Source organism: Acipenser ruthenus, chromosome 20, assembly GCF_902713425.1.
Source record: "Acipenser ruthenus chromosome 20, fAciRut3.2 maternal haplotype, whole genome shotgun sequence".
NCBI classification, from domain to species: Eukaryota; Metazoa; Chordata; class Actinopteri; order Acipenseriformes; family Acipenseridae; genus Acipenser; species Acipenser ruthenus.
In genome coordinates, this window is record NC_081208.1 from 27,227,083 (window position 1) to 27,253,082 (window position 26,000).

General features: G+C 37.5%; 1 pseudogene; it reads left to right on the plus strand.

Moving 5' to 3' along the window:
• Positions 1 to 26,000, plus strand: part of LOC117425865 (T-cell immunomodulatory protein-like) — a 78,922-nt pseudogene that overhangs the window by 27,668 nt on the left and 25,254 nt on the right.

Here is a 26,000-nt window from a genome sequence, read left to right on the forward strand (position 1 = left end):
ATAAACTGAAAGGTTGCTGCAGTGGATCTCACACAACAGCACACCATGGTGTGGGTAATTGTTTCCTCACAGACATTACTTCAGCTAAACATACACAGAAAATAATGTGTTATAATTTATTTTAAATGTACCTGTCTTTTGCTGTTGTGTCCTTGTTCAGCTGCAGTTTCAATATGATCTTGAGGCATTCCCTAAATAATTAATCTTCAAAGCTGGCATCGCAAACTCTCAACTAACTCATTGCAGGTGGAACAATCTATTGTCACAGTGAATCCGGGCCATTTGCCACTCAGTGTAATGTTCAGTTTGTTATTTTGTATTTTAAATGCTGATTATTAAAATGTATTGTTTTAGACAAAGCAATTTGAACAGCAAAGCAATGTTTGAGAAAACATTTGGGTTCTTTTTATTGTAATAGATTCTTGTGAAACCCTGCTCAGTGTTGAATACATGCTTTCATCTAACTGAAAATAAGACTGGTGCTGCATTTTCAATTCAACTTTTCTTTTTTATTTACTGTTTTACAATTTTGATCTAAAATGACCTGATTTAAAAAAAAAAAACATGAATTCAATATTATTTTCATGTTTTTGTAGTATAAACTAGATTCCTCACCAAAAGCATACTATTGGAGTTCAAAAAGCATACCATAATTGTTTAATGAATCTACTTTTATCTGTAGTATTATTATTATTATTATTATTATTATTATTATTATTATTATTATTATTATTATTATTATTATTTATTTCTTAGCAGACGCCCTTATCCAGGGCGACTTACAATTGTTACAAGATATCACATTATTTTTACATACAATTACATTATTTTTCTTTTTACATACAATTACCTATTTATACATTTGGGTTTTTATTGGAGCAATCTAGGTAAAGTACCTTGCTCAAGGGTACAGCAGCAGCGTCCCACCTAGGATTGAACCCACAACCCGCCGGTCAGGAGTCCAGAGCCCTAACCACTACTCCACACTGCTGCCCCTAGTATAACAGCCTTATGCTGCTGCAAAATCATGTGTTTTTATTGCAAAAGAATTAATCCAATTTGACTTACTAAAAAAAAAAGGATGTAAAAGAAATCTGCTTAGTCTTCAGTTTTGATTCTAAAATGAATTTGGTAATAACAGTCAACACACAGAGGATGCTAAAAGAATGGTTTTATGAGCTTGACAGAGACTGGCATATTTCAGGGCCACCGCAGTACGATCCTCTGCCCACCTCTCTGCAACAACAGTTAACTAAAATATATGGATTAACATCCTTAGAGACACCTTACAGTACCTGATGGTCTATGCCATTTAGTATCAAGGCTTGATAAAGTGGGCATGCGGTGTATGGTGGTGTATGTAGTACTTAACAAATCTCCAGCTCAAGTCTTTGGTTTTTTTTCAGTGTTTTGTTATTAACCTTATCTGATCTCCTGCAGTCTACCATTTATAACAAAAATGCTCCCAATAAAAAAAGACAATAATACAAAGTAAATCCATTTGCTTTGAACACATCAGCACTGCATCCAATAACATGGCTTAAAATCTATAGCCTTATCTTCCTGCTGATGTAGGTTAGGGATAACAGCATACTGTGCACTGAGAAAAAAGAAAATAAATCCATTCAGCTGGGAAACACGTATTGAAGATATGTTGATTTTGTTCTAACTTTTGAAACTACTCAATGTTTTAAGGTAAATAAAAAAGCTTTCTGAATGCTATCAAATGGATCTAGTTCCCAACCGTTTCTCTCTGAAGAAAAAATAGCAATAGACTGTTCATTTTCAGCAGTGAGCTGCACTCACAATGGCACAGAAGACGAGTGGTTGATTGTACTCCCTTTCCACTCAAAGGAAATCATTGCCCTCATAAAGAGAAGCGTGACCCTTTGTCAGTCCCAGTCTCACCTCGGCTGGTGCTGGAATGTACTGTAAACGCAGATGTAATTTCAAAGTTGCAGAGACTAACTCCAGACTGCTTTCTTATTGAGCCACTGTGCTGACGTCCCCACTGTTATGGTTTTTAACAGAAGACTGCATACATAAGTGCTTTGTCTAATTGGAATATGTTGGAATCCCATTCTGCAGCCAGTTCCGTGTTTGATAATGTCCTTAAAATGGGGTTCTACAATGATCAGATGAAGGCAGTCCGTCCCATGCTAAATCTGACAAACTGGATAAGGTAATCCATTCTTCCTCAATGGATACCTGGATCTGTTCCAGCAGGTAGTCAATTGAAGACTTACACAGTCCGGTGAGACTAATTACTGGATGGTTAAGTCTGTTTGCAGTATATTTAGGCTGGCATCTGTTTCTTCTTAATGCATGTTAAACATGGCAATAAGTTACTAACAACCAAACGAGCAAGATGGGCCGAAAGGCCTCCTCTCGTTTGTAACCTTTCTTATGGTTATAGGTCTAATAAACCACTAAACTATATGTACACACACATACACATAAACCCACCCTCTCTGCAGTTAGCTTCTCTGTATACTGTAATTTAGTTATATTATGGTCCTAGGATATGGCTCTTGTTTTAGACAGACTTTCACATTTAATCAAGGGATAATAACTATCAGTGTTAGACCTTTTGCCATCAAACATTTTAGTAGAGTAATAATTTGTGTCATTACATTATTTAGTATATCTTACTGTATTTCGCTGCAGTATTTTGTCATGATATATTGTGGCCCTCACAGTATAGTAGATTTGCAATGAATCCAGGGGTCGGTTGGTATATATATTGGAATATATTTTATTTCTGTGATTCAGTAATGGTTGAAGCTGCCACTAACGTGATTCAAAGTGCAGCCCCTCCTCGCAAAATTCACCACACAATCCCGTGTTGCATGTTGTCATGGCAATAACTCAGAAACACAAAGAGGGAGATTTTTCGGCCATCTGTAAAGATGAGGAATATTTATTACTATTGTGTAGTATCTACAACATGTTTCAATTGCTAAATATGGACTTATAACTAAATGAAAAATAACCTTGATAGATAATGCTTGCTTGATTTTGAATTGTAATTTAAATTGAATTTCCCCTTTTTTAAATTTGCTACAAATCCTAGGCTGTGTGTAAACATGAATCCTAGTTAAAAGATCAAGAGCATCAGCTTTATTTAAACCTGAATCTTTTCGGTTACAGTATGTATGGCCATTTTTGTGTTTCTCCTTTGGGAAGCTTTAGTCATTTATGCACTAAGCCCGTCCTCTTCATCTGCGTTTTTGATCTGACATTGATATTAAATTGCTGTATATTCAAAGGCGATCAAGTTTAATTATTCTCTTTTCCGCAGTCAGTGTTAATCGGTGAAAGCCTCGAAACGATCTAATCTTTACAGTACTACAGTGATAAGCGGGCAACTGGCCAACATACATAAACTGTCAAGTAAGTAATACATCTTTTGCCTCGATTTTAGATATGATGCAAACGAGGTATTGCTTTTATTTGTGGGATGGCCTGTCTCCGTTTTGCCTGCTTATTGGAAACGTTCATTCATTGAAGTGATTATTAGGAGATATATATATATATATAAAAATAAATTATTATTTTTATTTTGAAACATGATATCTGGTATTGCACTAGGTTACTCCATGCTTTCAGGTAGTGTTGCACTTCCTTGGTCATTTCACATGTTTTTTTGTTTTGTTTGTTTAATATTCCCAAGTAGTTTAGCTTCACTTGGTAAACTATCCCATGCATTTACAGTACTGGCCTTGAAAATGGAGTTCAGTGGAATTGTAGAATGTATGAATACATAGTGTGTGGATGGATAGATTTTGTTTTTTTTCTGACTAGTTTCCAGTTGAATCGCAGAAGTGACAATTGAAAGATCACAAGACCAGGTCCATTTTTATTTTATTTTTTGCCACATTGATAAAGAATTACAAATAAATCTCCCGGTAACTATATGCTTAATCAGGAGGCAACATTCAAAACAACCATGTATTCAAATAACACACTTCCAGTTAGATTTGTGGGTGCCTTCTTCATGGTTTATGTAACAAATTCATAGGTGAGTTCATGTGTTTGTTAAAGTTGGATCCCAGCTTGAAAAAGAGCCGCTGCTCAACTAAACTCCCGAGTCCTGGAGGTATTTATTGCTTTGTTTTCTGGCTCCCATCCTGGTGTTTTTAAACAGCTTAAAATCAAAACACCTCCACAACTTACATCATATTAGATCTGCCGCTATACATAATGTTGAGAGATAAGCAACTGAGTGAGAATTGAAAAGATTTCTTAAAAGTTTATTGAGTAAGAGCTGGGGCGCCCATGAGGCCTGTTTTTAGGCCTGTGGTTTGTCTGAGGAAAAAAAGTTCTAGGAAAGTTTAAATATTTACAACAGCTGACAGCTATCTTGTGATGCATGTCAACGTTACAGAATAACTATTTCTTGTAGCATTGTGTTGAAACCTACTCAGGCGTGTCAACATTGGTTATTTTGGTTCTAGGTGGTTATCACTTTGGCAGTGTCTATCTTGGGGAGCAAAGGAGGATGATGGGTAGGGATAGTATGTACTGATTCCTCTCTGTAGGTTGTATGGTGTATGTCGGTGTAGCCTGCTTTCAGAATTTTTCATTAATCAGCACTGAGAACAGTGTATTGAGAAATGATTTTAAAGTCTGATTTGGGATAATGGGTAGTGTACTAATATGTTCTAAAATGGGATACAGGTGGTAAAATAATATGCCTCGGTATACTCTTTAGGTTGGCTGAGCTGAGATTTTTTAGCTGAGATCTCCTGATCTCAAACCACTAGGTTACACCACCCTCAGGTCACGCAGTCTCTGTGAGTCTTCACCTGGCTTGCATTGCCTGCTTCTGCTCATATAAACTCCAACATTATTTTTTCTTCTGTTTCTAGTGGATTCCAATCTTAACAGATTTCCAGAAAAAAGATACACTCTGGGGCTTCGTCCCTCTTGAAACATCTGCCCTTCACAGCCCCATCACCCTGCACCTGGGTGACTACAACATGGACGGCTTTCCAGATGCACTGGCCATCCTCCGGAACACGTCTGGGAGGTGAGTTCATCATTTATATCCATACATAATGATTAACCCTTTTACTTCTGGTTTTGCCTATTTCATATGTCTCCTCCAGTGGGTACCATACATCAGCAACTGCAAAAAAAGATGTGTTGCGTGAGGCTTGTTACTTATTTGCACTAGTAAATGCTGTAGAACCAGGAGATGATATTCTCAGTTTCACAAATGTTATGGTTAATGAATAATAATTTTTTTTTGTCCAATTATTATTCAACCTGGCTCACTGCTGCAACCCTCGAACTAACTCGGGAGAGATGAAGACGAGTACTCGCGTCCTCCAAAACGAGTACCGTCAGCCGTTCGCTTTTTTTCACTCTGCAAGCCCACCTTGCAGTTATATCCAGAACTTACAACGTCGGAGGACTACGCAGTTCTGAATTGCTTACAGGCCGGCCTGCAGGTGGATTATTTACAGGCCAGTTCATTAATAAAACCTTTTTAAGAGTTGTTTAGCAAAACTTCATCATGGCCTCGACACTGCTTAGGTTCTTGCCACTGCTTCTCAAAACCCCTGGAGGAATCAGGTGAATTCAGAACAAACAGATACCAGGTGGTCTGTCCTTGGATAAACCTGGAGGGGGTGAATTCACTGCAAGCTTCTCCAAGCATTTAATGAGCAACAAACAGGAACTGGTTACAGTAAACATAACATTAGTATAATGATAAGGGAAAAAACATTAAATAAATGGAAAAATGCACCACAGGTAAGAAAGTGCTCTACAAAAATAGCACACTGTTCTGTCTCACTGTAGGAACACGGTACTTCCCAAGGTCCTCTGAGCAAAGCACAGCAAAGACAACCTCATTTTAGAAACATGTAAAGAGCTTTTAAATGCATAGATGTCAGCTTAATGTGATTCAGACATCATTATGTTATCATTGCAAGTGACAGTATGCAGAAAAGGGTTTTTTTTTTTCTGTAAAGTGTAGTGTTTAGGAGATCCAGTCTGGTCACAAGAGAACGGGACAAATAAACATTAGCAGAAGGGTTTGAATTAGCATGCATCTGTACTCTTCAGTGATGATTAGAATTCTTTGTTAGAGCAATAGCAATGAAAGACACATATTACAATTAGCTGTTTTTTTTTAATTTTTTTATTGTGTGTATTGAGTGAACCAAGCATGATTTACAGAACAAAGCAGACACAAATGATTTGTCTTCTTGATGCCTTAGAATTATGCAAATAACCTGAGATAATGCAGCATACTTGAATCAAGTTCTGACAATTCAAAAACTGTTGTTTTTTTTTTCTTCATTTTATGCATATAGGGATTGAGCGTCTGTACATGTGTCTGTTCTATTAGGCTCTATACTATTAACTCTTTCTAGCTTTCTGTGTTTTTCACCATGTTGGTCTGTGTCTCAGACTGTGATAGATCATTATTCCAGGTTGTGAATGGCAGTCGATTAATGCAGGGACCATGTGCACTGGAACCGTCTTCTTAGTGCGTTGAATGAATGCATGGATATTGCAGAACTGTAATTGGATTTCTTGGCCATCCTTAGCCAGGAGACGCTGCAGTACTGTACTTTGTGTTTTTTTGTGAACATCCATTCAAAAAAAGCAGTGTAGACTGTAGGAAACTGAACTATTGCTTCTCCATGAATATATCCCGACCTGTATAAATATTTGGGAGTTTAGGAAAGACAATTCCAACTTCGCAAAAGTCAGTGACCAGGCTCATGTAACTCAGGCAGGTTAGGAGAAGAGAGCCGCTACCAGTCGTGGTCTATTGAGAATGGGGCTGAGGAAGAAGTGCTGTAGGGCATATTTATTATTAGACAGGCTTTTAGGGTATGTAGACATGGTGACGAAAATTAGGATGAAAGTCTGCTTTCAAATAACTGATCTGATAGTTGTTTTAAAAAAGATGCCAGTCCTGCACTTGAAGATTGCTTCCATAGGCTTTTTAAATGCCACCCCAATTTATTGAATGTATTGAAATATCCATCAAAACATACTCTGAATTGTAGAAGCCAGCATTAATATATTTAAAATGGTATGGCAATGGAAGCAACTCTTGGTAACATTCCAGAAAGTAGAAAGAAATTGCCAGTGCTGGAGATTATCTGTACACAAGACTGAGGTTTATTGTCTGCAGAGTTCCAGAGAGCTAAAATCGAATTTCTTGCTTTTTAACTTAGACGTCAAAAGTCTGATCTCACCGGTCTGAGAATAAAAGAAAATGTGTGAATGTGTTTGATCCTGGATCCTGTATTTTTAAAATGTATTTTGTTATCAGTAATAGAAAAATGTTGGCACAGTTTGCACAGAAACATAAAGCAGGGCAGCTTCAACTTTCATACATCTTCAGTTGTTACTGATTTAAGCAGCAAGATTCTTATTTCCATTCTGTGACATAAACCTCAAAGTCACAAACCACGATTAGCACGAAACTTTGACTAACTTTTGTTCCCTTCATCAGGGTCTGTGAAACTACTCCAAACAGATACTGTGCGTGTTCTTTTTCTTTTTCCAGATTTTCTTTTCATTCCCCTCCTTTACCCCCGACCTTGCCGTCCGTATATCAGCTTGCTTGGTTGCCATCCAACCTTGGATGGCGCACCGATACCGCCTCATCAGCCCATCAACCCTGCCTTACCATGTCATTCCCTCCCTTTTCCCTCATTCCATCCCTCTCTGCTCGTAACCTCGGCGTCAACTTCGACTCCACCCTCTCCCTTTCTGACCATATCTCGGCCATAACACGCACCTGCCGTTTCCACCTATTCAACATCCGCAAAATACGCCCCTCCATTTCCTTTTCTGCTATTAAACTCCTGGTCCACTCTCTCATTCTCACCCGCCTTGACTACTGTAACTCCCTACTCCTTGGCCTCCCCTCTTATGCTTTTACACTATTACAACACATTCAAAACGCCTCTGCCCATATCATATTCAACCTCCCCTGCTCCTTCCACACCTCCCCTCTCCTCCTCCAACTGCACTGGCTCCCTGTCTTTTATCATTGCCTGTCCAAATTCCTTACCCTTGTGTACAAATCTCTCCATAGTCTTGCCCCGGCTGCACTGATCATCTACTATGTTCCCCCATGTCCCTTACGCTCCCAATCCCTATTGTCCCTCTCTGTCCCACCCTCACCCTGTGCCCAATCCCATTTCCGTTCCTTTTCCCTTCTTGCTCCCCTTCAATGGAATAGACTCCCACTTATCATAAAACAGTCACCCACACTATGTAGTTTCCGTTCCTCCCTCAAAACGCATCTCTTCTCCCTAGCCCACTGACCTCCTGTTATGACCCTGCTTGCCTGACCCTGACCTAGCCTCTGGCCGCCTGCTTTCATTTAAGCAACTAATCTGTATCTCCCCACCCTAGCCCAATAAACTTACATTATTTTTTCATCCATTTTTCTTGATTGTACCGTTTTGTTTAAACTTGTAAAGCGCCTTGGCTAAATGCACTATAAAATGTAAATAAATCAATAAATAAACCACCTAAGATTCCTGGCCCTGTTTCCATGTGATCAATCAATGTGTTTAGCTTCAACATTCACATTGTGAGGTGACCCAGACAGATTCATTGTGTTTCTGGATTGCAGTTTCCTCTGATTACACACAGTAGCAGAAATATTCTGTGCAAGCCTGACATTTTAAATGTGAGCAATATAAACTTGTGCTCCAGGAATCTCCAATACAATTTGTCAGAAAGAAACAAATACGTGTTTCGGGGGCTGTAGAGCACAAAGGGTCCTTGTGTCTACCTACAAGAGCCAGGGATTAAACTACAAACTGCCTATCCCTTTGTGCTGTTCTCTAGAGGTGGGTTATAGCTTGCTTTACAAGACTCATTAAGCTGCCAGAGTCGATTTACATGCCTTTGATCTTGGCTGTATTTGAACCTAGCAGAAACAGGTGAGAGTCCTGGCCAGTGGTACTATGTTGTACTGCACCATCTGATCCTCCATTCTCTCAAGAGGAGCATTTGATTAATTTGATTAGTGTTGGAAAACAATACATAACTGATATGACTGATACTTGCTTATGAAAAAAAACATATGATCAGTTATCACACTTTCTGTTCGCAATGATAAAAAATATTTTTGTTAGTCATCTGTGTTTGTAAGAGACCTCTGGGGAGACAGAGATAAAAAGATATAGAAAGCAGCAGGGGATGTGTTTCAATAAAGCATCTTGCTGACAAAACATGTTGAAAAACTGACAATTATGGCAGCATGGTAGAGAAGCAATCACAAATACTAAATTGGAGATGTTGTTTGTAACAGTAAGCCTAGTGTAGAATTCTGTTTCTATCTCAGCAGAGCATGCACAGATAGGTAATTGCATGGAATATCATTCAGCATCTGCTGCATGCGTCCATGAATACCCTATTGTCTCATCTTGCTGTGAAATTGAACCCTGGAATAGGTCACAAATAAAGTAAAACAGCTTAATAAATAGCATACAATGATAACAAAATAGCAAAACATACTGAAAAAAATAAATATTTTCAATTGACAGTTTAATTTGTGTACCATTTTTAGAAATACATTTTAATTTTCACAAAAGCAGATCTGAGCTGCAAGCACTGTAGGTTCTCCATCCTATTATTTTGCAGTCAAATTCCCATTCTAAACCCCTATACGCTGCTATGTAAAAAAAAAAAAAAAAACGAGGGCTTGATATTTACCTAGAATGCAAAAGGCAGTGAGCTTAAAAACTCTAAATATTATCCACGTATTTGTGGTCTGCAATATTTCAACTTAAAATGACAAATGGAGCTGCAGACTTCAGTCCCAATGTGCCTCCTGCATACAAGGCATTTTCAATACAGAGGCCAGTTGCTTCCAGGTCATAGGATGGTGGGGACACCAAACTTTTGTTTAATCATAGGCTGCATCTGTGCTATCAGTTTGATTATAAAATCAGATTACTTGCAAACATGGGCATCCCATCTTGATTTAAATCCAGAAGGCCCTGTAATCTGCTTCAGTAATACAGCTATAGAAGAATTTAACAGCATATTCCTGGTTCATTCTTAGCAAACATCTGTTGGTTTTAATTCAGCTCACTTCAGCAGCTGCATACTTAACCCTGCCTGTTTATAGTTGGATTCAACCTTAAGAAATTAATGTTCTTTTGAGACATGCTTTTCTTTTTAGAAGTTGAAATAATTGGATTTTGTGAGTTACTTCTGAAAAGAATGTATTTAATAATACTGTCATAAACAATTTACTGACAGATGTAATGGAAGGTGGGATTGAATGCTGTGCGATATGCTTGCCAGCAGAATTAAGCATCCTGGAATTAAGTTCCCATTTAAGATAACAAAGTCAGATGCTTGTATGATTAGAGAACCACTTTCTTTTGTTTGATACGAGAAACACAGTACAGCTCTTACTCCTGAAGAAAATGTAAAGCTCTTTATTGTGTCAAGACATGCAGCTGTTAATTCAGCAGGGTGGATTCTCATATGAATATATGAGGGACTGTATGGAAGAGAACTAAAGACCCAAGCTAAATTGATTGGATGGGCTAGGCTTTGTTCCTAGAAGATGATTGCCCACAATCAATTTATTTAACAGCTTTAAATGAGTACAAAACATTGCCACCAGCATATTAAGATTTAGTGTCTCCATAAGTATAGATCTAGGACTCAGTGGCATTTTAGTAGAAAGTGTCTGGTAATCCCTACACTATTTGTTGATAAAACAATATTGTGTTATACTTCAGTAAGATCCAGGAAGCAAGATTGCTGTCGCAGTTGTTGTTGTTGCTATGATTATATTTATTTGTATTATTATACGCCACCAGGCCTGTCCTGGAAATGCCCTCTTTTTCGCATGTGATGTGATTGTTGATGACCATTGCCAAGAGAGAGGCTCCTTTTCTCTAGCTGTTCAAAGCAGTGCATTTTTTCTCTTAGGTACTGCTACTCGTAACTTATTCTTTTGTGCCACCTTAAAGATGCCATTTTTTCTGGATAAGCAGGGGGGGACTTAAAGATGCTAATTCTGCTCCAGTGCCACACAGCATTCTGTTAACAGTGTGAAAAGTATACTTTTAGTGTTGCTGCATATGTCTGCAAGGAAGAAAAATAAACCTACAAGATAGGTGACTTTGTCTCCCCAGTGCGTAATGTCGTTTGAAGTTTACAGTATAAAAAACAAAGACCCGGCTGCAAACCTTGATACAGGGATGACTTCCATAAATACCTCAGCAGGGAGGGTATAAGTGCCACATTGCAAAGTACAGAGCATGTAAAACACTAGTCTAGCTATAAATCAGATTGAACATAGCTCAGCAGGGCCGCAGCGTTATTAACTGCCTCCTGTACTGTGTGTTACACGGCATTGCTTCACTAACACTACAAGTCCTATATCGGGTACGTATTCTTTTAGGTGACGTTTTCATTTTCAGTGAATTGTAAATTAGTTGCTTCTCCAAGAGAAAATTGTTATAATTTTTTTACAGCTAGTTCTCAAACAGTCACATGAATGGAAGTAAGACTCCTGTAGCTGTTTGAGCCTTTCCTGTTTGAGATTTTCCTCTCTACTGGCTGAAAATGCGCTGTGATGGGAGTCATATTTCCATCCACACCAGGATCGGGTAGTTAGTGTGGAGAAAAGTTGCCCGAGTAGAGAATAACTGATGAAAAAGAGAATTTTATAATAAAACAAATGTGAAGTTTTGTATTTAAAACTAACTTTGTTTTGTGAAATTGACAAATTGTTGAGCTGACCAATCACTAACTGTGATTGTTGATCTATGTAGCCCATTCTCCTTATGAAGATAATAACCCCATTCATCATACATTTTAATACGTGGAGCACACATTAAAAGATGCATGCCTGACTTGTAAATGTCCTAACACCATTCTTTTTGTGCTGTTTCCATCTTGCCTGTCGATCATATTTCCCCTTCCTTCTGGTCCTTGTTTCTGTGCTATGAACTTTCACTGTGAATTCACGTCCACCCATTGCAGATGTGTTCTGTATTGTTCCAGTTAGTGGTCTGTGTGAATGTGATAGAAACAAATGCACAATTAAAATGACGAGTTAGCGTATTTCTGTCACCGAGAAACAAACTAAAATACAGATTGTACTGCAACGTGAATCTAATGATATGTTTGTAAATATAAAATGTAGCATCATACTATATATCACCATTGTACAAACTGCAGCCACGGGTTCTGAACACGCTTCCACACTTCCATTAGGGGCTGTTAATAACCCTCATCAGAAAAAAGTGTTCAGCAATGCTGTGCAAACGCAGCGGGTGCACATTTGCAGCTTCAGCAATGAGAATACTCACACTCTGTCATTCTCTGGCATTTTCAGCAGTATGCTGGGTTTGCAAGTCCTTGCACAGTACAGGAGAAAGTACTAAAAGAAACCTTAGTATTATCTATGTCAGCAGTGAGAATGCAATTTGAAAGGTGTATTTTTTAAACAGGATTCATGCCTGCCTTTCTGTGGTGTGCCCTGTAATAAGATTTGAACAATCTGCTCCTAGGAACTGTTTATAGCATGATAAAGAAGACTGCAGGTCCGGGTGACTGCCCCTTGGGGAGGCGTGTTAAGGTTTATAAATCCATAAGGTGTCTATTAAAATTAATAGAAAAAAATCTGTTGAAACAGTTACAATAAATCTGAATGATTCATGGGTTTAGTTGCTCAGTGAGTGCAGTAGTATACAATTTATCGTGCTCTGGTGCAGTGATGTTCCGGGTACGTGCTGGCCTCTGGTGACAGTTCCGGAACGTGTTAGCCGTCTAATAACGAGACAAACAATTAGACAAACAAACAAAACACTCACAATACAATAATACGGTTCCTTCCGGGTTCAATGCAGTAACCAATACGAAGGAACAGATTACGTCGCTTCGTCCTGTATTTGTACCGTCTCACATGACCCCTTAGTAAATGATTGCAGGCTCTCCTCCAATCCGTGGCTGCCACATCATTTCTCTTCCGGGTTGATGAGTTAGTGCATCGAAGCTCCGCCCCCTTTCTAGATGACCGACTTCTTTTTAACCCTGGGAATGAAGTGTCAGGCCAAACAGTCCAGGGTACTCTGTTCCCGTTACTTGGCGCCCTCACAGGTCAGGAGGGAACACAGGTATATTCACAGGTATATTCATTGTATTTTATCTTGCTCTTAATTGTATTAATACTTGTACTGTGATTCTTGAAATGTATTTTTGTTTACGACTGTAAGTCGCCCTGGATAAGGGTGTCTGCTAAGAAATAAATATTAATAATAATAATATGTGCACATTAATCAATTAGTACTGTACTAGGTTTTGATTTTTGTGCTGATTTGGCAGGTATGTGCATGTATCTGGTTATTACATACCTCGGTTACAACATACTGTTTTTATGGTCCCAAGGCAGTACGTTGTATCAAGAGTTTCATTGTGTGTGTGTGTGTGTGAAGATTGCATTCCTATAGGTGAAGCTGCATGCCTGCCTAAGCAACACTGTATACTTCGGAGCAGTGTGGCTCGCCATGTCATTCTGTCATTGGACACAGTGAGAGTAAGACAGTTTACTAGGGAGCAAATTGTAATTCCAACACCTTGATTTTATTTTCTCGGTCAACTCCAGCAGTGACACTGATTTGCTACAGCTTGGAACATGCATAACTGTTTGAATTTGCAGGTAACTGTAATACTAATACTAAGATACTTCCACGTTGACCCATTTTCACATATTTGATCAGATTAAGTGTGTGAGGGAGGGAGAGAGAGACAGTACAATTACTGATGTTGCTTTATATATAATAAATATGTGGTCCAGCATCTACCACTGAACAAAGACAAAGATGACAGACAGTAGCAAACTATTTGAATTGACCAAAACAAGTCCAGGTGCCTATTGAAACAAACAGCATGCATGAATACATCAAGTCATCGATCAAATTGAAGAATGATACATTTGTTACATTTGGATCATGTTGTGCACCCTCGTTTTTAACTAGATTGCTTAATGACCATGTTCCAACTCATTAAGATTCCCTCATTCAATACATTTTACAAGTTCCTGCTTGTAAACATAACAAAGCTACCTGTCAATGTTAAATGCATCTAGAAAGATTTTTTAATTTGTATTTTATTTCTCAAGTAATAAAACATTTTTTGGCTTTAAAATGTTTTATTACACTGGGCAGCAGTGTGGCGTAGTGGTTAGGGCTCTTGACTCTTGACCAGAGGGTTGTGGGTTCAATCCCTGGTATGGGACACTGCTGCTGTACCCTTGAGCAAGGTAACTTACCTAAATTTCTCCAGTAAAAAACCCAACTGTATAAATGGGTAATTGTATGTAAAAATAATGTGATATCTTGTAACAATTGTAAGTCGCCCTGGATAAGGGTGTCTGCTAATAAATAAATAATAATAATAATAATAATAAAATAAAACAAATTGGGGATTTAAATACTTTTTTTAGTAAAAAGCACAGATTTTTCACAAGCTTCTCAGGGGTTAAAAACTGTAAGAATAAATACTGTTTAAAAATCAATTATTGTCAGCCTCGTGACTAGGCCTGATCCATTCCTGTCAGTTATCAGAGTTAAGAATTAAAAAGCAGCAGATGGTGTCAGTACAATCGGTTTTCAAGAAGCAATTAAAAGGCCAGAACTCCTACTGGTTATGTACCGATCCGTGATAAGCATTAACGTGCATGTGCTTCCCCAGCTTCACAGAACAGAAATAATTCTTAAAAGAAAGAAGAAAAAGAAATTCAGGAGCAAGTTAAATTAGCAGCTTCTGGACGAGTTGGTGCTTGTCAGGTAAAGGGTTTCCAGCAAATTGCAGACAAGGTGAAGCCCTTGATTTGATGAGATGTTTGGCTGTGAATGCATGTGATCTTCAAATCAGTACAAGGAACATAAATTGCTAGAGGAGGAGAACAGATGCCATTTAAAGGAAGTAAATACAAGGGATTCTCACCACCTATTTAATCTTGTATCTTAAAAGAGTGCTAACAACACCTTAAAATGTATTTTCTTGCCTCTTACTAGTACTAGCAGTATATATTAAATATATTTTGATTTATTACTTGTATTTTACTCCAAATTGGTCTATGCAGATACTTCCAACACAATTAGACGACAAGGCGATGTTCAAACTCACTGCTATGTGTGTATAGTCAGGCCATGTGTCATATAGTAAGGGATACCTGGAGGCAGCAGTTTTGTTTTCAGAGCAAAATATTTACACATTCTGAATTAACATAAAAAATACACAAGTAGGGAGCCTCAGCACAGTAAAAAGGGAGACAGTAATATACATTTAAAGACAAATTACACATTTAAAGACCTTAAAACTAAAAAAACAACGTATCAAGACACTCTTCCTGACTGTGTCACATGATCTGGTCCTTCTAAGCCTCTTGCTATTTGAGATATTTTGCAGTTTTTTTTTAGTCCTGTGTCTTTACTTTAAGTCTTGCTTCAAGTATTGCAATGAAACACTTGCGCTAGCTCCCAGTTACAGATTCAAAAAGCAGCACTGCTGTGTTGGTGTGGCATATCGCTGTATGAGTCCGTGGCTAACCATTTAGTGAGTACCTATGCTGTTTCCTGTCCATCTTTTCATTCAGGAAAATCGTTAGCTTGGCCCTTCTTGACCAATTAGTACTGAGTTGTGTTGTATTCATGTCAGTGTGGTCCTAGAACATATCTGCGAGAATAAGGGCCTCTGTGGCTAGTTAGTGAGCTGTGTTACAATACAATTCTAGTACCTGCACATTTTTATTACCATTTTTGATTTTATAAATCCGTACTATCACAGGTGCAGGTATAGTACATTGCAAGGGTGAGCAATGTCTTTTAATAAATCTTGCAATGCACGTGGACTGTAACTAATTCAGAAACAGACCCTCATTACACCAGCAGAATGCTTTAAACATTTTATGTATATGTTTGGATACCAAGCCAATTATATTTTAATTATCTATGATGAACCCTAAACCGGAGGGAGGCGTATTTGTACTTTATATTCTAACCCCCCCCCCCCCCCCCCCCAATATTCTGCATTTGGGCTTGAGATCCTATTGTACATATTAAGAATATATTTTTGTTTGAAAGCAATAGCAAGTTAAAGAAAGAAAATATATTTTGTTAGGCTTTAGCCCAGCGTGCTCAACTGCCAACTGTGCAGGTTCATTCATGTCCTCACTGAAATACTAATGTTAACGAACAGTAGAGGGATGACAACAACATATTTGAGAGCTTTATGACAAAAAAAGGTGCAAGCGCAGCTCTAAACAGAATTTAACTGAAAGGGTGTTCATCTTTCAGCTCAGCATTTAATTTAAGATGTTTGTTGTGTGGGCATCAGCATTCTGTTGACACTGCACTCCCTGATGTTTTGCTTTGCCGTGCCTTTGAGAAGACTGAAAATCAACGTATGAAAAGAATTATTGCAAGCTGCACAGCTCGCTAAAATAAATATGTTTTTCAACTTTTGGGTGGAGCTGTCTTTAGTCCATTACTAGACCAGATCCACCAACCGATCAATGTCAAGGATATCTTCGGATGATTCACATTGTGCAGGGGTCATCTGCAACTCTGAGACTACGTTTACCAGTCAGTCGTTTGAGAGAAATCCATCCCTCTCCCTGGCCAGTCAAGGAGTTTTGCATTTATTCATCATGTTTCCACAGGGTCAATTAAAATGTATCATTTATTTATAGTAAATATAAATGGGAGGATAGGAACTAAAAGGCTTTTCTTCTTTTTTTCTCTCACTGGGTGAATCCAGTTTATATAAATCGAAGAAAATACTGAACTACTTGAACTGATTTCTGCAAAACTGTACCTCGAAATCACTAAAAACACCTATTCATGGTAGACAAATGTATGTTATCACAGTGGCGGTATTTAAATGAGACAATGTTAAGATCACTTGAATACACCCAATATCATTTTAAAAAATTATTACTTTTATTATAAACAAAACTTGTCATTGAGCTGCTATTTCAGTTTCATCCACATGTAAACTACGTATAAACCGAAAAACCTAGAAGAACCACTCGAACAGGCTTAAAGGCATGCTTCTTCTCCCTATGGTTAAAATGAATGAAGCTGACTGCAAAATTCCAAGGCCATTTAAATAGGATACCATAGCATTGTGGTACTGTACTTGGAGTGCTAAGCAAGGGGAAGCATTCAAGGAGATATAACTCCTGGTAATGTTAAAAACAGCATGACTTATTACAAGGTTTTTCTGTTTTGTTTCCCCTGATTTTTGAAGACTGCTTCAGCAATAGTAAATCGCTTAAGGTATGACTGAACCACAGAGATAGACAGGGCTGTTACAACAGCTGTCTTATCCTTTTGGTTTTCATTGGGGGGGGGGGGGAATAATCTAGGTTTTCTGAAAAGGCTATTTTTAAGAAGTGTATGGCTGAAGTAAAGTTTGCCAAAGGGGGAAAAAAAAGTTGAAAAGTAAATAAAAGATATATGATATGAACCAAACTTTTGATTAATGGGTACCAGTGTTGGTCCTGTGTGTGTGTGTGTGTGTGTGTGTGTGTGTGTGTGTGTGTGCTACATTGCTTAGCACTGACCTTTCTGCCCAAAAAGCATGTTGTATAGAAAACCTTTTCTCTTACTCTTTTTCACTTATGCAAGCCTTTCTCCTGGAGAATGTGCCATGTGCCAACGTCCGCTGCAGGGGTGCAGGTCGTATGTTCCGAGTCTTCTGGGAGCTCTCTGACCTCAGTCAGATCACAGATGCTGTGATGGCAACCTTCTTTGACATTTATGAAGACGTGAGTACAACACTTTTCTTCGCTCCTTATTTTTTTTCTACTTTCTGGCAACTCTCATTTGAGGCCTGACAAAGAGTCTCCTCTCCCAGTCCGACCAGGGAATTGTGAGGAAATAAGGAAAGGCATTGGCTTAATTAGGGAGCCCTATATATGACTCAAAGCTAAGGCATTACAAACATCCATCTTAAGAGTGTGATCATTGATCTAACAGTGCCATCTCCGTGGATCTGTCCTGTTTAAATATCTTCAGGTTAAAAAGAACTTCCACTGGGAGGGGTGAAAAAAGTGCCTAAACTAATATATATATATATTTGCAGCATATTCTTAAGTGTTGCTAATGTATAGCAAGAAGTTTGCATGAATCAACAAGCCTGTGTTTTATCCCAACATTACTGACATAATTAAATGGATGGATTTATCCAGGGCATAATATAAAGAAAGCAGTAACTTCTGTTTTTCTTCTATAAAGCATCTTATAGAACTGCCAGATAATTTAGGATGACCATTAGAATAAAGAATCTTGCTCAGATAACCACAATTAAAAAAATAAAAAAAAAAAAAACAGCTTACCCTCGCTTTTATGAAGGATCACATTTCTCATTGCAGGAAATATTAGATCTGATGGAGCTCAGTAAAGGTCCTCAAAATGAACTTACCATCCACGCTTTGAAAAACAACTTCGAGGCAGATGCTTATTTTGTAAATGTTATCGGTAAGTGACAACTCTGTGGTGCATGCATTTTTATTTAGTTTTTTCATGATTTCATGGACCTATTATGCAATGTCTTCCTTATAGAGATGCACAATTATCTGCTGCATAAACAGTCAATAGAAAAATAAAATGTAAAAATCTGCCATATTACAGATAATAAAGGGATAAGGTCACTTGGACAGGCACGGATTTAACAGGATGAGTCTGCAAGGTGTTTGGGTAGAAATAAGCAGCAAAGTCTGTTCTCCAAAGATGTTAATTTGTGCGTTTATGAATAGGGAAACACCTGCCAAGATGCCGTTCTTATACAGATTACAGAATGCGTGCATTAGGGATGTCACTAAGTGTAAAGTAAGGCTGTAAGTCTATGTATTTGCTTGGCTATTTATATTCATGTTTATGTATTTGTGTGATTTTCACACAAAGCATTCAATTACAGTTGTGTACACTGCATCAATATACTATAAATTGGGGATGGGCATCTGACGGCCCCCAAGACCATTTTATTATGGCCGTGAACATTTTACAGATTTATTCTGCCACCATATGTTATATTTTTTTTTATTTCTCACTAAAACTGAAAAAAACGTCAACAAAAATATTTTTTTGTTTGTTTAATATTGTTTATTAACCCGGCTATTCTTCTGCACATTGAAAAAAATGTTTCAAATATGTGTTATTTGAAGGTTATTTGCTAAGGGCACTTATAGTTTTACACTGTTAATACATGGTTGATTGTAACAATGCATTATATAGCTTTGGATACCCGATTAGAATTATCACAAAATAAATTAAAAATCAATGCTGACTTTCTTGATCAATCATCAATTGCAATATGCAATTGAAATTCAAACAGACCGTTAATCAATTTAGGAGATGCACAAGTGATAAAACTGACATTTAGAAATAGAAAACTGTCAGCAAATAGCTTTAGTGCCCTTTAATCCGTGGCTCCTGGGTTTTAATTAAGGACGAACCAACCTGTATTCTCAAACTGACAAGATCTCTGCTTTATCAGATCTCTCTCCTGACTTCAATCAGACCCCGGATCCTGTCAAGCTCAGATGATTGCAGGCAATTGCTTTTGACTCTGTATGTTGCCTTTTGACCCGTGATTATTTCTGCATGTGTATTCTGCTAGTATTGTACATGCAGACCCGGGAGGCTGACCTATGAGAGGTTTTTTTTTTTTTTTCTATTTGTAATGCAACCCAAACTGCAGACGCTTGTGCAATGTCAGGTTATCTGCAGCTAGTGGGCTGCAGAATCGGCTCCATGTACTTAGCTGGGGGGTTGCTGATTGCTATTTTTGTCTGATAAAGTTGTCAACCAACAATGAGGGAGGAGGTGGCGCACTAGGTAGGCTGCAGCTCATAGAATATAATAACAGCAAGAGTGCTTTTAATGCCAGCTGCTTGAACATTTGCAAAAATTAGGTTGTTTATTTAACTCTTTCTGCACAAAGTGACTTTGTGATAAGACTACCCTATGATAATGAAATAGTTCCTTCACCAAATGTATGCATGGGCATACTTAAGACTGGACCTGGTTAACTGGTCTGTTTTGTTGAGTTATTTTTCTTAGACCTCAACAGAGAGTTAAGCATTCCCGTGAGGGGAGCTGTTTGAGTTGCAGACTTCATATTTTCAGTGTTGTAATGATGTAAGATGGTCATTCATGATAATTGTTGCCTGGTTAATATAAAGTATGACTACCAATTATAGTTTCAGCCGTTAATAAGCCCCTGTGACCTCGTATTACAATCACAGACAATCAGAAACTTTTATGTGTGTGTTTTTTTTTTTTTTGTTTTTTTTTTAAAGTGGGACCTATCAATTACTTGCCCTGGTAGTTTCAATTGAATGATTTGGTTAACCTGTGTCACTAAATCTCATTTTACCATGCGAGTTATAGAGTATGTTACTGATACAATAGAAAATGACCAGCTGTCAATATCCAGGTAACTGGTAGCTGTGGATCTTGTGATTTTTATTTATTTTTTAATCACAAGGATTTTACAAGCTTGAATGGTCCTAAACCTTTGGCTCAAAGGATAAAGAAAACAGATGTTTTGGTGTGTATTAAAGGGGATGGAGAAGCAGAATTGAAACGAGGATTTAATTGGTAGTCTTTGACAGTTCTTTAACTTGAAATCTTTTTTGCAGCAGCAGCTGACAATTTCCTCCCGCATTAGTCCACGAGCTGCTAACGAGGGAGAAGCTGTACTATTGACTTTACGCCTATGCTGCTTAGAGGATGGAATTATAAGATAGGTTTCAGGATTGCTTAGAGATTGAACTAATTGCAGTGTTCAACACTGGCTGACGACTTAGATTGATCATTTGAAATACACTCTCAAACTCCAGCAGTTGGGGCTTCAGGTGGCATGTTACAGCAATTCATTTAATAGGCTTCACTTTGCTTTACTGTCTTTCTTTTTATTGTACTTTGCCATTGACAGACTTTGTAGCAGCTATAACATTTTAATGTAACCATACTCCCTGCTTCAGTTATTGTTAAGCAAAGTTGACATTTTCATTTAGAGGAGTTAATAGAACTGTAAATTGATTAGGGCTGAATGGCACAAAAACCTTATTAAAAACTATTGTCCTATGGGAGGGCTGGATAAGCTGCTGTTATTCTGATTGTGGGCAGCAGAACAAGTGGCTTGTCATTTTTTGTACTTTTAGGAAGAAAATAATTTTTTAGGAAGAGATGAGTGCAGTTAAACCTTTACTGTTTCAATATTTCCACTGTTTTGTTTTCTTCATTATGGTCTATCTAAAATCTATAGAATGGTATACCACTATGGCTAAAAGTTTTGCATCACCTGGAATTTCAGTATTGAGACATAATTAAAAAAAAAAAAAAAAAAAAAATCATCATGTAATCAAAAAAACTACAAAATGATATTGCAAAAGTCTACCGGAAGCCATAATAGTAGTAGTATTTCATGTTAGATTTTGAAGTGTCACATTTTTCAATTTTTGTCAGTTTTTCATTAAGTATATGGAACTACAAAGCGGTATTTAATCCAATATGTTAACGTAACATTATTCAGCAGGTTTCATTCGACTTTATGAAGCAAAATTAGTTTATTCTATAGTGTGATGCAAAACTTTTGGCTATAGCTGCATATAGAAGACTTACTTATTTCTGTAATCTAATCTAATCTAATCTAATCTAATCTAATGTACCTGTGCCTGCCCTGTGGGCACAAAGTGAATGAAATAAACTAAACTAACAGAGTATTAAATTGTTCCTCTTAAAGCTTTGCTGTACATGGTGTCCTCCTTGGAATTTTTATAATTTGAGGTTCAGTTTGAAAACTGATTAATTTCATGGATGGTTTGTCAGGGCTTCTGCAAGTTTGCAGGTTTCATAGAATAAAGTGGATTATAACGTAAACACCCATCACAATGTGATCATCCACAAGCCAGCTGAGGACTACGACCAGTGTATTCTGTGTACCTTCAGAGTGTAACCCTTCCTGACCAGTAGGCACATGGAAAGAGAACAGGTGGTGGCCTCTGTCTGCATGGAAAAGAAAAAGGTCAACTATCTCTTCAAAAATGTATTTCCTTATCTCTTAGTACCTTTATTATCATTGTTCCCTGCCCCTTGTTAAGAATTGTTTGGTTAACTTTTTAATGATATATTTCAAATACATTATAGATAAATTGCAGCACCCTGGTATGGCATGGTCCAAAATCAGATAAGAAAATACAGGCTTACAATCTAAATACAGGAGAAAAGGGTGGACCAGTGTGAATATACAGTAGCTAGTGCTAGGAAGCAGACATACTGTAGAAAATCTGACAGATAACAATATTCCCCTTTTTAGATGCCTTTTTATTTTAGCCAGAGGGTAAAATGTCACAAGACCAGCAAGAAGGCTTTTGTTTGTTTGTTTTGTTTGTGTTTTAATTTAAAGTAGGTTTACTATCCCTTTGCTGTAATAGTCTGTAAATACTATATCTAAAAGCCTGCCTTGATAAAATACGGGATGTCTTTGATGAATGTATCATCACTGTTGTCCTTCACCAATTAAGTATAAATTGTTAATTCAGAAATTTGTAGGTGACGCTTCTCTCAGATGAGGATCAGCAATTGTTAGATTTATAAATATACTAGATTATGTATATGTAGCTTAAATGTGTTCAATGATTCACTGACTGTTATCTTTGCAAATTGTAGCTGAAATGATAAAACACTGCCCTTGCAGTCAGGTTGAATACACAGATAAGATGCAGGCCCTGATCATTGGAGCGTCTAAATCAGCTTGGCAATAAAGAATGTGAATTTGACTTTTTAGATCTACTTCCCTTGATGCATCATTAACTGAAATAATATGCCGTGACATTCCAACAAAATGGACAACTACAACAAGTAAAGCTTCCAAATAAATATAACACTACATCTCTTTCTTATTAACCCTCTTCCACAGATCAAAGACAACAAATTTGACAGGGTAGCCCTTGCCTAAAGTGATTTCTATTTGTTTTGTGTGAGAAAACAATCTGATGGCTTCATGTTTTTTTTTTTTTTTTTTTTAATAATTGAGTTCTCAATGTATAATAATATGCAGATACATGTCAGTTTACAATTGTGATTGAATTTTAAATATTTAAGTATTCTTAATACATTGATTACTGTTGGAAATTGTTGTTTGTCATACTGCTCTTAATCAGATAGATTCTCTGTAGCCATCTCATTCCAGGCGTTTGCTTTTACTCAGTTCTTGGCCATGTCTATTTAAGTACAATTCTGGACAGTGAGCTGTCCCAGGGGTTATTCTGACACAGTAAGCCAGTGGCCTGGCAACACCAATTATGTGCATTAACCACCTGATAAATGCTACTTTCAGTGATAATGATAAATGAGCCTAAAATGCCACGAAGCAAAACAGTATCGGATGGTCCACAGTAGGAACTGTTTTTCTTTGCTATATATCTTTAAATCCTGGGTCTTTTTTATTTATTTATTTTTTTGGTGTAAATTTAAAAGATTTGCAAAGTGCAAGATGGGTTCACATAGGCTGGATGGTTTAGCACTATGAGGTTTTAAATGATACATTCATCTCATGATATTGACCACGACTGCATTTACACTGTGCTTAGCTGACAGAATTCACTGATCTATAGTTTCTCCTGTCATTGGGACCTGCATCAGTCTTTTGCTGGAAATTACATTTTTCAGTTCACTACCTTTAGGATTATGACTAAGTGCCAGAAAAACATTTGTTATAAAACCATTGAGCTCCAAATGCATTTACAGGTCAGAATGTTTCATGATAACAATGCTTTACTCAACTGCAAACTTAATTATTGCTCATCTGTCTTAGAAAGACTTCAGTTGTGGGCGTCAGAAGAAATCTCTCTCTCTCTCTCTCAGTCTCTCTCATATAATATAATATATATTAGAGGTCGGCACAGGTAGAAAATCCGGAACTGGGTACCCGCCGTGAAAAATATCCGGGTACCTGGGTCTTTTTCAGGTAATGATTTAAAAAAAGTGGATGATACATATTTAAATACTATATAGTGTTTGAACAGGAACCATTGGGGACGTGCTAAAAAATCGGATTATTTAAAGGGTTTTGCACCAAAAGGGCACAATCAACGATTTGACTAAAAAGGTAATGGGAAAGGATTAGCTTAAAGCCCTAAACTTTAGCCCATAATGTTTATGAAATATTGCAGTGGGAAACTGGGCTTAACCTGTTTTTAGTATTCATTTTCAGAAGCCAGAAAGACGCAGGTACCCAGGGTACATTGTAGCTGACTGTAAAAAGCTAATTATATATGAGAAGCAAAGAGGCTTGCAAAGGCAAAGCAGAGGTGCAGCCAGTTTACCATCAGTTCATTAGCAACCCCATCCACGTGGTACTGCCCCTTGGAGGGGTTAAGCATTGACATATCTTTGCAGATAACTCTGGTTATGCTCCCTGAGTATTTTATATGACATCTATGCCTTTTGCAGCAGAACCTTGAAAGGTTTATTTTGATTATTGATTCATGTCATGCAGAGACAGCCGGCATATCAGATAATGAAGAGAAAACAGCAACAGTTTTGTTAAACAACAGGAAGAATTCTACTTGGAGTAGATATCAAAGCTTCTCCTTTCTGTAACCTTGACTAATGAGAGAAATGTGTGTATTTTGTTACTGTGCACACTGTAGCAAACTACACTTTCAACAACACACAGCTGTGGGTTTACTTTTTAGACACACTGATCAATCAGTGTGAGAGGGCTGTTCATTGACCATGGCAGCAGTTAAGTGCCCAAGTCGAATGTGAGGGCACTTGATGAAAGACCAGTTAAGTTATCTGCAGGTAGTGACTGCTTAAGAGAATGATTATGAAGAAATTATTCTAATGTTTTAAAGTTTTATTTTTGAATTAATGACTTTAGTCTGCTTGAAATTTAGTTGCAGTTTTAAAGTGAGTTTCAAGATTCTTAAGTCCTGTTGGCTTTAGAGGGATGCCACTGGTGGAGTGATAAAGGCTCTTTTCTAAACTTGATTGGCTGATAGGATTCATGAAGTTGAAGATTGTATTAGGTGGCACTATTATTTTGTGTGGACTTTTCTGTACCTTGGGTTGGAGTCAAATTTGTGTGCCCCCCCCCCCCCCCCTCGACTGTCTATCACCTTTATTTAGCACAAGCAATCATCAGAAATGGTTCATGTTGCCTACAGTATTAATGCCGCAGTTTGTAGATTTAGTAGCTTTGTTGCAGATACTCCATCAGCCGCTGTTAAAGCCTTCAGCAGAGATTTATTAATTTGGTCCACTTTTGAGCAAGCACCTGTATCAGTAGCATCTTCTGGAACCCTATTTCCACACTCCTCCATTTGTATTAACATAGTAAAATATACAACAAGAAAATAGAACAATAAGCAGTGGTACAGTTCACCAGTGTGTCACATCAGCTCTGACATAAAGCATGCATTCAGAGTTTCCTTGCTTTGCTCTTAATATATTCAACTAAATAAGTACTGCTGTAAATAGACATGTTGGTAGAAATTAAATGAATTGAAAACTTAATGATGTTTCATGTCATGAATATTTAGTTCATTTTCTGGATTTCTGTTTTCAGAATAAAGTCTGCTGTGTCCATATAAGTCCTTACCGAAGCTGTAAGCAAACAACCAGTAACCTGTCTTGCCATTGAAGTGAGCACTAAAAAATGTTGGTATTTATTCAGGTATTTATTTAGAAATGCAGCATGCTAATGTATTAGAACACTCTATTTCTTTAGCTCCCAAAGACCTACTCAATTCAGAAGCATACACTGCAGTACTTTATTTCTCAGACTTCTGTCCTGGTGTTTGCAGCCCCCAGCTCTATAAATGCATTGGATTACATTTCAGATCTCCAAAGCCTCTACTTGGTTAAGATACTGAAGTTCCTTTTTTTAATCTGTGTGTGTGTGGTTAATTTATGACAATCTCTTATTTCTGTTCTCTTGCTTTTTCGAATGGCACAGAG